Below are 12033 nucleotides of genomic sequence, written 5' to 3' on the forward strand. Positions count from 1 at the left end.
CTCTCCCCCAATATCTCCTGGGACCCGCCCCGCCCTCAGCCCGGACGCACCCCCAGACCTGACCCATTCCCTTCCCCTTCGTCGGACCCGACCCATCCCACTCTTCGCCCCCCGCAACCCGGCCCCGCATCCTCTCCGGACCCGCCCCCGCCCTGGACTGCCCCCTTCCGAGCTCCCTGCCTGGCCGCCTCCCCGCCGCCCCCACCCCGCGGACCAGCCCCGCCCCGCCCCGCCCCGCCCCACGCGGGGGCCGCTCGGTCTCCGCGCCGCCTTCACCCTGCACCTTGTAGGCACCCCCCATCTGCCTCAGCCTGGACCCGGCGACCTGTGCAGTGCACGCACAGGAGGAGCTGAGCCCTTTGGGGAAACGGAGGCTGGCCAAGGGATGAAACTTCAGACCCGCAGCTTCCCCCAGGCGCCTGACTGCCGCTCCTCGCTTCTTCCCTCTCCCCACCTCCTCCATCCACAAATCCCCTAGGCCAGGCCCCTCCCTCTCTGGGCCTCACTTTCCCTCTCGGAGAGCAGGGTGCCCCCTCCTGCCCCTCCCAGTGTGCCCAACTCAGTGATGGCCTCACTGTTGTAGGTCCCTCTGGAAGGGGGCACCAACTTTTTATGTCATGTCCAAGTCCTGTCCCTCCTCTAGTTACCCCCCAACTGTCCCAGGTGGTCCCTCTAGTGAGGACCCCTGCAGCGACAAGGGTCTTACTTCTAAAACTCTAGAGCTGACCACATGGCCCTCCTGCCCCAAATCCTCCCGGGTCTCTATTTATCCAGGCCAAGTCCAAACACCGGGCTGCCCTGAGGCTGCCTTGGTGGCTCCCACCTCATCCTAGTTCCTAGATGCCCTGTGCCACCCTGTGCCGACCCCCACTGCCAGCCTTTGCTCAAACTCTGCCCCTCTGCCCTCCTCCTTTGCCTGGCCAACTCCTGCTTCTTCCAGAAACCTCCCTTGCGCCCTCCCTGCCCTACAGGCATCGTGGGTCCTCCAGGCAGCCTCTCCCACCAACCCTCTCCAAGGGCTTTTGGCCAAGCCCTGGCCACCCAGTGAGCACCAAGCCCTGGGCAGGCAGTGGGGACTTCAGGACAGACAGGATCTGCTGTCATAGATGGCGGAGGGGGCTGTGCAGGGGCCGGAGTGGACTGGGGAGCAGCTGCAATGCTGAGAGACCAGGAGGAGTTGCCAGCCTCCAGTCCCAGCCACACTGGCACCAAGCAGGGTGGTCTAGCGTAATCCTCATAATTCACATCTGCCCAGCCCCTGCGCGCCTCCCCCTGCTCCTCCGTAAACCAGGCTCCACTCTCCAGTCTCGCGAGGCCAGCCTCCTGCCCCTCTGTTTTCTCCCTCATCCGCTGAGCTCTGGCTACACAGGCCTCCAGGGTTCCGTGGATCCCGACTCACTACCACCACCACCTCCTCCAGCCGAGGTGCCAGCTGGCCCCTCTGCCTGGGCTACTCCTCCTCCTGGCATCCCAAGGCTGGCCCCCTTCTACCTTCAGGACTAGCTCTACCCTCCCTTCTTGCCTGACTACCTGTAAGACAAAGCCTCAGATTTCAGGTCCCCCAAAGCCTGAGTTCCCTGCTCTTGCCAGGTCTGCCCCCACTCAGCAGGAGAGGCTGAACCCCACCTGGCTAGTTCCCCTGTCGGTCAAACCAGCTGCACGCCACCCAGTCCTAAGCTAACAGATTTCATTTTCTTGGTTTTTTGGTTTTTGGTTTTGGCCGAGCCCCACGGCTTGCAAGATCTCAATTCCCCGACCAGTCCTAACCACTGGACCGCCAGGGAATTCCCTCACTTTCTTGTTATTCAAGTAAGCCCATCACGTCCTCCCGAGGGAAGCAGGGGCACCCCACCCTCTTGTTACTAGGAAGCCTGCCTCCCCACAGCCTCTGGCTGTCCACCCCGCTCCTAAGTGCAACCCTCATGTGGTCCTGCACGGCCAGCTGTGTCTTCCCCCCACCCCGCCCGGGGCTGTGAATATATGTAACTAACACACCACTCTACCCCACCCGTTCCGTGTTGGGTATTGTGTGTTTGACTATCTTGTACTATTTAGCATGAGGGATCCTTCCTTCCCTAATGGGGTGAATAAGAGGCAAATAGAACACCACCGTGCTCTCATCACCCAATTTAACTCGCTCCATGGTGCCCAGTACGGTAGAGGCCATGATCTTATTATCCCAGTGAATCTACTTCCTGTCTGTCTCCCCTGGGGCAGGAGCGCCATTTGCTACTGGATGCCGGGCCCCTGCTTTGAAGTGTCACGGTACATGTGACATCCTCCCTGGTCCCCTGAGCTGCAGTGGGGAACTGGGGAAGAGTCCCACATTTGATACATTTCCAGCACTTGTGTGAGTCCCTGGTTAACAGAGCCATTATTAGAAATTGTTACACCAACTTTCAATTTAGTATATGATATTAAAAATAAAAACAATAAGTATGCAAAAGTTATCAGTTCCTCATTATTTCACTACCCCATACTCTTCTCTGTGCTCTTGAGAGTATCCCTGACCTTTGTATCTGATGGTAAAAAGACTGTAATGATACACATCTCTTCCCATGTAGTGACTTCCTGCTGGCAGCTTGAAACTGGCCATGGGGGGAGTACAGTCAATTCTGCTCTAACACTAGTTTTGAAAACAAAAATTTGTTCCAACATGATGGATACATAAGGGAAGGATTTGAGCATAATTTGATGGAATGTGGTATTGCTTATGCAGGATTTGGTCTGCAAGAAACACGGAGTGAATGCAGGAAGTAGCACCCCACTGACCAGAGCCACATGGGAATATACAACCCGTGCCCCCCCCCACACACACACACCCTCAACATCTACACTCCCTGAGCTGCTAGGAGCCACCCTGCCCTCCCCTGTCTGGGATGACCATGTCGCATCTCATTTCAGCAAACCTCCTCCTGGTACCTCTCAGAGACACCAAGGCTACAATCTTCCCACACCACATCCACACATGAACCTCAGGGCTTTTCCAGGGTCAAGTGCCACATGTGCTATAGTATTCGTGTCATTCTTAGGGTTTAACGTGTGTATAATGGTGCTATCAGTTTTTAGTAAATGCCTATCTTTTTAAAATGTGTTACTGACACAGTTTTTTTTTAATTTATTTATTTCATTTATTTATTTTTGGCTACATTGGGTCTTCATTGCTGGGCGTGGGCTTTCTCTAGTTGTGGCAAGCGGGGGCTACTCTTTGTTGCGGTGCATGGGCTTCTCATTGCAGTGGCTTCTCTTGTTGCAGAGCATGGGCCCTAGGTGCACAGGCTTCAGTAGTTGTGGCTCACGGGCTTAGCTCCTCCGCGGCATGTGAGATTTTCCCAGACCAGGGCTCGAACCCGTGTCCCCTGCACTGGCAGGCAGATCCTTAACCACTGTGCCACCAGGGAAGCCCTTGACACAGTTTTTGAGTGTGGTGTCCTGACTCCTTTTTTCCATGAGCCCTGTGGTTGGTGTGAAGAACATAGTCATTTTCAAGAATATGTCAGGGAAGAACTGGCTGCTTTTACCCCCCAGGAAGAGTTTGCTAAATATCTCCTCGGTCACCAGTGATGAATGGCATAGCACTCTGGGTGGGAGGACGAGGAAGACAGTTCAATGGTGAGAAGCATTTTGTTCTTCCAGGGAGCCAGCCTGGTCCTGGGCCCACTGAGCACCCGGCAGTCAGGATGGGGCAGGGGATGACAGATGAGCAGCCCCACCACCGGCAGGAGGTGGGAGCTGAGCACAGCATGGCCAGGACCCCAGAGCCAGAGGGGGAACAGGGCATGCCATGTGCAGGAGTGGCTGTGGTGAATGATGTTTGCTGCTCAGGAGGAAACAGCCAGTTCGTCACTTGGGGAGTGGCCAGTGATATTAATGAAGCTGAAACTGCATGTGACCCCTGACCCTGCTGCAAGGACGTGAATGCGTCCAAGGTGACCCAGCCAAGAGCTTTCACAGCTGCGTCATTCAACGGTGGTGAATAGACAGAAGCGGACTGTGTGTCCATCCGTGGGGCAAGGGACAAACAAATAAAGGAGGTATGTGCCCTGTGTGATTCCCACAAATCAGGGAAGGTGGGGTATGGGGGTTGGGGGGAGAAGAGGAGCCAGAGAGAGGGATGCAGGAAGGCGATTTCAACAAGACCCAAGCACTTTCACCTCCTGCTGCCTGGGGAGCAGGAACCTGGAGGGGAGGGAAGGATGACTGGGGGTATCTTCCTGCACCTGTGTGATCTCTTTCACCCCGTGCCCTTTATGCCCGCAGCATGTGAAGGGCAGAGGCTTTTCCACACAACCAGTGTGATCCCCCTTCCCAGGCTGGACTTTGAGAAAGGCTCCTCCAAAGAAGATATATAAATGGTCCACAAGTACGTGAAAAGATGTTCAACGTTACTAGTCAGTAGGGAAATGTAAACCAAACCCACAATGAGCTCCTACTTCACACCTATTACAATGATAGTATTTTTTTAAAAAAAAGACAGTAACAAGTGTTGGTGAGGATGTGGAGAAATTGAAACCCTTGTGTATTTCTCACGGGAATGTAAAATGATGCGGCCATGCGGGAAAAAGTCTGGTAGTTCCTCAAAAGTTAAACAGAATTACCATATACTCCACCAGTTTCCACTCTGGGATATATACCCAAAGACAGAGAGATTGTTAATAAGCAATGGGGCTAAATAGCAATGTTTTCACCCAAGATAAGGCATGAATTAGGTGTAGGTTTGCCAGAGTTAGCAAAGAAAAATACAATTAAATTTGACTCAGATAAACAACAACAACAAAAGTTTTTAGCATAAGCGTAGCCCATGCAATATTTGGGACATGCTTACACTAATAAATTTTATTTGTTTCTTATGTGGGATTCACATTTGACAGGGTGTCTTATGCTCTATGTGACATTTCTAACTGGGTGAGGACAGAGAGATAATCTTCATTACTATCTTTAAAATAATCTCAGAAAAGAAGGGAATGATTCCTCCAAAAGTTAAACATAGAGTTTGCATATGACCCAGCAATTCCACCCCTAGGTGTAGACCTGAAGACTTGAAAATAGGTGTTCAAACAAATTGTACACACACGTCATAGCAGCACTCTTCACAGTAGCCAAAAGGCGGAAATGACCAAAATGCCCATCAATACATGAATGGATAAACAAAATGTGGTTCATCCATACAATGGAATATTATTCAGCCATAGAAAGGAATGAAGCACTGACATGGCTACAATGTGACGAACCTTGAAACCATTATCCATTATGCTCAGTGAAAGAAGCTAGACCCAAAAGACCACATAGTGCATGATTCAGTTTGGATGAAATGTGCAAAACAGACAGCAGATTGGTGGTTGCCAGGAACAGATTGAGGTGGATGAAGAGTGGAGAGTGACTGCTAACGGGTATGGGGTTTCTTTATGGGGTGATGAAAATATTCTGGAACTAGATAGAGGTGTTGGTTGGCTGTGAACAAAGATTAATGGTAAAATGACACAAGGGATATTTTGGGGGTGACGGAAATATTCTAAAACTAGATTGTCATGATGTTGTAAAATCTTGTAAATTTATGAGGAATCATTGATTTGTATACTGAAAACAGGTAAATTTGATGACATGTCAATGATATCTCAATAGAGCAAAAAATGGCATATGGAAACACATGCAAATATAGTTGTTTGCATATATATTTCTGAACAAGCAAACAATGTGCTTTGGGAATGCCCACACTGGCAGGTCTTTGCTTCCTTTTGCTCCCTCCCTCTCTGGCTCTGTATTTCCAGCATCTCATGGAAGCCCCAAACAGCTCAATTCCACTTGCAGTTGAATTAATAAAGATCAGTAATGAGAAGGTGGATTTCACACACCTCACCTGGAGGTGCCCAGCCCAGGGCTCAGCAGAGGTCAAGGGAAAAGCAATGACGTGAGCTCTGCCACGCAGATTCCCTAAAGCCAGCTCCATGTGATGCTGCTTCTGTGCATGGTGTGTCCTGCTCTTTTGCACCATGAAAATGTCCAAGGAATTTCGCAGCCGGGTAGAGGGCAGACGCACTTGGGCAGAGGGCTTTCCAGTTGTTATCTGCGGTTACAGTCCACGGCAGAGTGAATGCTGTTTGCAGATGCAACAACCATTTCTGGGGTCTGTTAGTGTCCTGTAGCTGCTGTAATGTAGGGCCACAGACTGAGTGACTTAAAACAACAGAATTTCTTTCCTCATGGTTCTGGGAGCCTGAAATCCAAAATCAAGGTTTGGCAGGGTTGGTTCCTTCTGCAGACTGTGAGGGCGAATCTATTCCATGCCTCTCTCCCAGCTTTCGGTGGCCTCTGGAAGTCTTTGGCTTACCTTGGCTAATTGATACATTGCTCCCATGGTTACTGACTAGGGTCCTTGGACTCTTTAATCAATAGAAATTGATAAGAGGCCAGATGAGAAATTCAGGCAAGGGCTTCCCTGGTGGCGCAGTGGTTGAGAGTCCGCCTGCCGAGGCAGGGGACTAAGGGTTCGTTCCCTGGTCCGGGAGGATCCCACATGTCACGGAGCGGCTGGGCCCGTGAGCCACGGCCACTGAGCCTGCGCGTCCGGAGCCTGTGGTCCGCAGCGGGAGAGGCCACAGCAGTGAGAGGCCCGCATACCGCAAAAAAAAAAAAGAGAAATTCAGGCAAGGCTTTAGAGGGAGCGGGAACAAGAAACAGGTACCTTTGCTCACTCCCTGAGCTGGGGGTTAAGGGGCTCCCTTACATGGGGTGAGGGGGGGCGGGCAGGTCAGTGGGCTGGGCAGGAGGTGTAGTTTAGGTAGTCTGCCCACTCCCTTGGTGGTACTCTGTGCAGGGATCATGGGTAGTACCCTGCTTTTGCTCCTGGCACGTCAGAACTGGCGGTTGGTCTGTGGCCTTTTGGTATCTTATTGTTTATAATTGCCTCTACTGCACATGCATGCAGTTATTTTTTAGTCCCTTATAGTTTCTTTGTATTCTTTTGCTCCAGGAGAACTTTGTCCAGGCACACGCATGCAGTAAAGGGTCCCAGGTCCCCAGTTCATCTCACAATCTCTGCCTCCAGCATCACGTGGCTTTCTCTCCTCGTGTGTGTGTCTGTGTGTGTGTGTGTGTGTGTGTGTGTGTGTCCAAACTTCCCTCTTCTTATAAGGACACCGGTCCTATTGGATTGGGGGCCCGCCCTAATCCAATATGGCCTCTTTTTATTTTTTTTTAATTTTTTTAATGTTATTATTATTTTTAAATTAAATTTATTTATTTTTGGCTGTGTTGGGTCTTTGTTGCTGCACCCGGGCTTTCTCTAGTTGTGGCGAGCAGGGGCCACTCTTGATTACGGTGTGTGGGCTTCTCATTGTGGTGGCTTTTGTTGCGGAGCATAGGCTCCAGGAGCATGGGCTTCAGTAGCTGTGGCGTGCGGGCTCAGCAGTTGTGGCTCGCGGGCTCTAGAGTGCAGGCTCAGGAGCTATGGCACACAGGCTTAGTTGCTCTGCGGCATGTGAGATCTTCCCGGACCAGGCCTTGAACCCGTGTCCCCTGCATTGGCAGGCGGATTCTTAACCACTGCGCCACCAGGGAAGTCCCTGATCTCATTGTAATAACTGATTACATTTGCAAAGACCCAAACCCATTGGGACTTGTGCTCCAAATAGGATCATATTCTGAGATTCTGGGTGGACATGAATTTTAGGGGGATCCTATTCATGCTAGCACAGGGACCTTTCAGCAAATAATCTTAAGTGATTTCTTAGGCCCTTCCCAGGAAGGGAGTAATATCTGTATAAGTTGAAGTCTGTGCATAAGTCCAATTTGTCACTTCCTTGGCCTAAGTTAGGTTTGCCCCACTGTGTCATTCTGATAGCCTCAGAGTACAGACCACAGCAAGTGAAGGGCTGGGTGTGGGTGTGGGCTTGGAGCCAGGCTTAGGGGTCCCAACCCAGCTTCACATCTGGGGCAGTGCCAAGCAATCTGGACTTCGTTTTCCTTGTCCATCACATAGGGATAGTCATAACCCCACCCTCCTACATGCCGCTAGGACTAAACAAGGCGACGGGTGTGTGCAGAGAGTTCGACTCTGGGCCTGGCCCAGGAGCGGCACCCAGGAAACCAGAGCTGGTTCTGGGCTCCTTTCCCATGCCTCCACTTCCTGGGTCTCCTTCCAAAATCCGGAATCTGGAGAATGTGGGCCTCTTGTGCTGCCAGCAGCATCTCATACTGGGCTCCCACATCTGATAGCTAAGGTTGTGGGTCAGTCATGAGCTGCAACCCAAGAGGGCGCCGGGATTCAATGAGGATTCCTGCAGAGAACGGGGTCCCACTGAACCTTGTGGCCTGAGAAGGCTTCCCCCCTCCCCATCTCGGTTCCCTGGGCTGCCCTGTGCTCCCCTGGAAGGTTCTAGAGTCCATCCGAACTGGGGATGGATTTTGTCTGTTCTGTGTATGCCCGTGGCACCCTGGCAAGTGTATCTAGGACCATTTCTCTGTCCTCTCACTGCCTGCTTCCAAAGGTCCTAAGGTCCTCACATTATCGCATTATGTATCGTAAGCATTTTAACCCCCTTGACCCAGTGTGCTCTGTAAGTTCCCCCATTTCACAGACGAGCAGTCTGGGGCTCCGTGAGGGGAAGCACAGAGGAGCAAGGTGGCAAACGTAGAGCAGGACAGGCTTAAGTGGGCCTTGCCTTAACAGGGATGTGATGAAGCCCCCCCAACCAGGACCAAGGCCAAGATCAAGGTCAGCTCCTGCCCCTCCAACCTCCCTCCCACACACCAGGCCTGGTCCCACCTCCTGGCCTTTGCCCAGGCTGTGTCCACTGCCTGATGGGCCCTTCCCCCCAGCGTTATTCCAGGGTTTCTCTGCCTTGGCACTGCTGACATTTGGGGCCAGATCATTCTTTGCCATGGGGGGTTGTCTGTGCTTTATGAGATGCTGAGCAGACCCAGTAGATGCCAGTAAAACCACCCCCGGTTGAGAACCACACTGGTTTAGAGGATCCCAAGCTTCTCACTTTGCAAACCAAATCCTTGGTTTTTGCACACAATACCCACCCCCTAAGAAAGCCATGTTTGGAAAGATGCTATCACACTATGGGTTCTTTCAAGTAATGATTCACAGCCCATTTTTATCAGCTGTCAGCCACCAGGAGAATCAACAGGATAGACTATCAACTAATAAACTGAGACAGGTGATGGGAATACAGAAATGCCCTTTGTCAACCACCAGGAAGGTAGCTGGTTCAGGCAGGATCATAATAGACACTAAGGTTGATGATAGAAGTGGTGGAAAGAACAGGTGATTGGTGTAGACACAAAGGATCTGCTCGCAAAATACCTACCAGTGACAAAAGGAAAAACAGAGCCTCATGGTGGAGACCCTTGTTGTCAAGGCGTGAAATTAGGGGACACAAGACCACCCTCACTTCTTTTTTCTAATATATATATATATTTATTTATTTATTTGGTTGTGTCCAGTCTTAGTTGTGGCATGTGGGCTCTTTAGTTGCAGCAGGTGAGCTCCTTAGTTGCAGCTTGCCAGCTCCTTAGCTGTGGCATGCGAACTCTTAGTTGCAGCATGCATGTGGGATCTAGTTCCCGGACCAGGGATCAAACCCAGGCCCCCTGCATTGGGAGTGTGGAGTCTTAAGCACTGTGCCACCAGGAAAGTCCCAAGACCACCTTCACTTCTGACACCAACTGCAAGTTTAGGAGTCCTAAGACCACCCTCAGGTTCCATAATTTTCTAGAAGGATTCACAGAACCCACTGAAAATTGTTATACTCACAGATAAAGTTTATGACAGTGAAAGGATATAAGTTAAAAACAGCCAAGAGAAAAGTCTAGGAGAAATCCAGGCATGGGTTTCCAGAAGTGCCCCCCTCCCCACACAGTGCAGTCAGGAAAGAGTTATTTTCCTGGCAATGATGTGTGACAACCCACATGGTGTACTGCCAACCGGGGAGGCTCATCCAAGACTCAGTGTCCAGAGTTTTTATTGAGGGGTCCAAGGTCAACTGTCCGTGTGGCTGACCTTTAGTCTCCAGACCATCTGGAGGCCAAGCTGAGACCATATGGCCTGAGGTCCCCATCATAAATTAGACTATTTGGTGTGGCCCAAGGTTCCAGGTAAACAAAGACACTCTTCTTAGGCAGGACATCCCAGAAGTTTAGAAGGTACCTCCAAAGAGTCAACAGCAGAGGCCAGACTCTCTTTGAATCAGGTTCAATTCTTTACTACACACAAGATAACACCCAGTGGAGGGATCAGATGGCAGGGGGGTCTCCTGATGTGGTGTCCTGAGAAGAGTACATCACTGATTCTGTAGTTCTGCCAGGAATGTAGGGCCTGACCCTGGGCATAAGGATATACTGATAGCTCCAGATTGAGGGTCATCTACAGAATGAAAAGTCTGTATTCTTTTTTCCCAACAGCTTTATTGAGATATAATTCACACACCATACGAAAGGGCCCAATTCAAGGGTGTTTTTAGTATATACACATGTATGTGCGACCATCATCACAATCAATTACAGAACATTTTCGATTGGCTCAACATTGTAAATCAACTATACTTCAATTAAGAAAATAAAATTTTTTTAAAGTATTGTATAAAAAATGATTGGCACAGCAATGTAAATCAACTATACTTCAATTTTAAAAAAAGAAAAAAAAAAGAAAAGTAGGGGGCTGCCCTGGTGGTCCAGTGGTTAAGAATCCACCTTCCAATGCAGGAGACATGGGTTCAATCCCTGGTCAGGGAACTAAGATCCCACGTGCTGCAGGGCAACTAAGCTGGCATGCTCTAGAGCCCATGCATCACAACTAGAGAGAAGCCCACGTGCCACAAAAAAGATCCCACCTGCCACAACTAAGACCCAACACAGCCAAATAAAAAATTAAATAAATTTTTTTAAAAAGTATTGCAGAACATTTTCATCACTTCAAAAAGCAACCTCATACTCTTTAGCTATCACACCAGCCCTCCATCCTCCCACCAGGCCTAAACAACCACTCATCTCTCTTCCATCTCTATTAAATCTCTATTTAAAACCATCAGAGCCGTGAAGGCCAGGGAAAGATTGAGAAATGCTCTAGGCTAAAGGGGCAGCTGGAGTCCAAATGGAGGCTGGAGACTGCCCAGTGGTGCCGCCCTAGTGGTGGTGTTGGATTCATGCAGTGGCAAGCAGGTTTTGTAGGAGAGTGTCCTTGTTTGGGGGATAGCGTCAGGGTGTTAGGGCAGCATGTCTGCCAATTTCTCTGGGATGATTCAGAAAGAAAAATCGCTATGATGAGTGGAGATGTAGAGAACAAGGAGTAGGGGGCAAACATGATAAAATTCCACCTTTGGGGAATCCAAGTGAAAGGGGGTTCTTTGGATGGTTCTTGCCAGGTTTCTGCAAGTCTGAAATTATTTCAGAAGAAATTATGAAAATGATTTAAATTTTTATTTAATTATTTTAAGTTATTGAAATTTTAAAAAATCATTTAAATTTTTATTTTTCTTTATTAAAGGTATTTTTAATTTAATAACATTTATCAAATATATTAATATTAATTTTTCTCTTTCATTTTTCACATATATTTGCAATCATTGCAATGTAATCACTACTGTATTGCATTTATTATTTTTTTAATTAATAGATTTTTTTTTTGAGTTTACAGAAAGGTAAACTGTAAAGTACAGAGTTCCCCTTGCAACAGTTTCCCCTATTATTAACATTTTGCACTGGGATGGTGTATTTGTTACAATCGATGAATGAATATTGATACATTACAATTAACTTAAGGCCACAGTTTACATTAGGGTGTTGTACATTCCATGGGTTTTCACAAACGCAAGAGGTCATATATCCACAATTACATAATCCTACAGAATAGCATATTCTTTTAAAATTATTTTAAAAGAGAGGGAGGGGGAGAGAGGGAAGAAGAAAAGGAAGAAAGAAAGTCAAAGTCACTCTCCTGGTCTTTCTCCCTCTCGCCTGTGCTGGAGCCATCACCCTCTCCTGCCCACCATCAAAGATCAGCTCGACAGCAATGGACGTGGGGAAAGAGGT

The sequence above is a fragment of the Delphinapterus leucas genome, unplaced genomic scaffold (genome assembly GCF_059928025.1).
Source record: "Delphinapterus leucas isolate spDelLeu-1000000601 "Yukka" unplaced genomic scaffold, BTC_Dleu_Yukka2 spDelLeu_asBTCV2_sq25, whole genome shotgun sequence".
Lineage (NCBI taxonomy): Eukaryota > Metazoa > Chordata > Mammalia > Artiodactyla > Monodontidae > Delphinapterus > Delphinapterus leucas.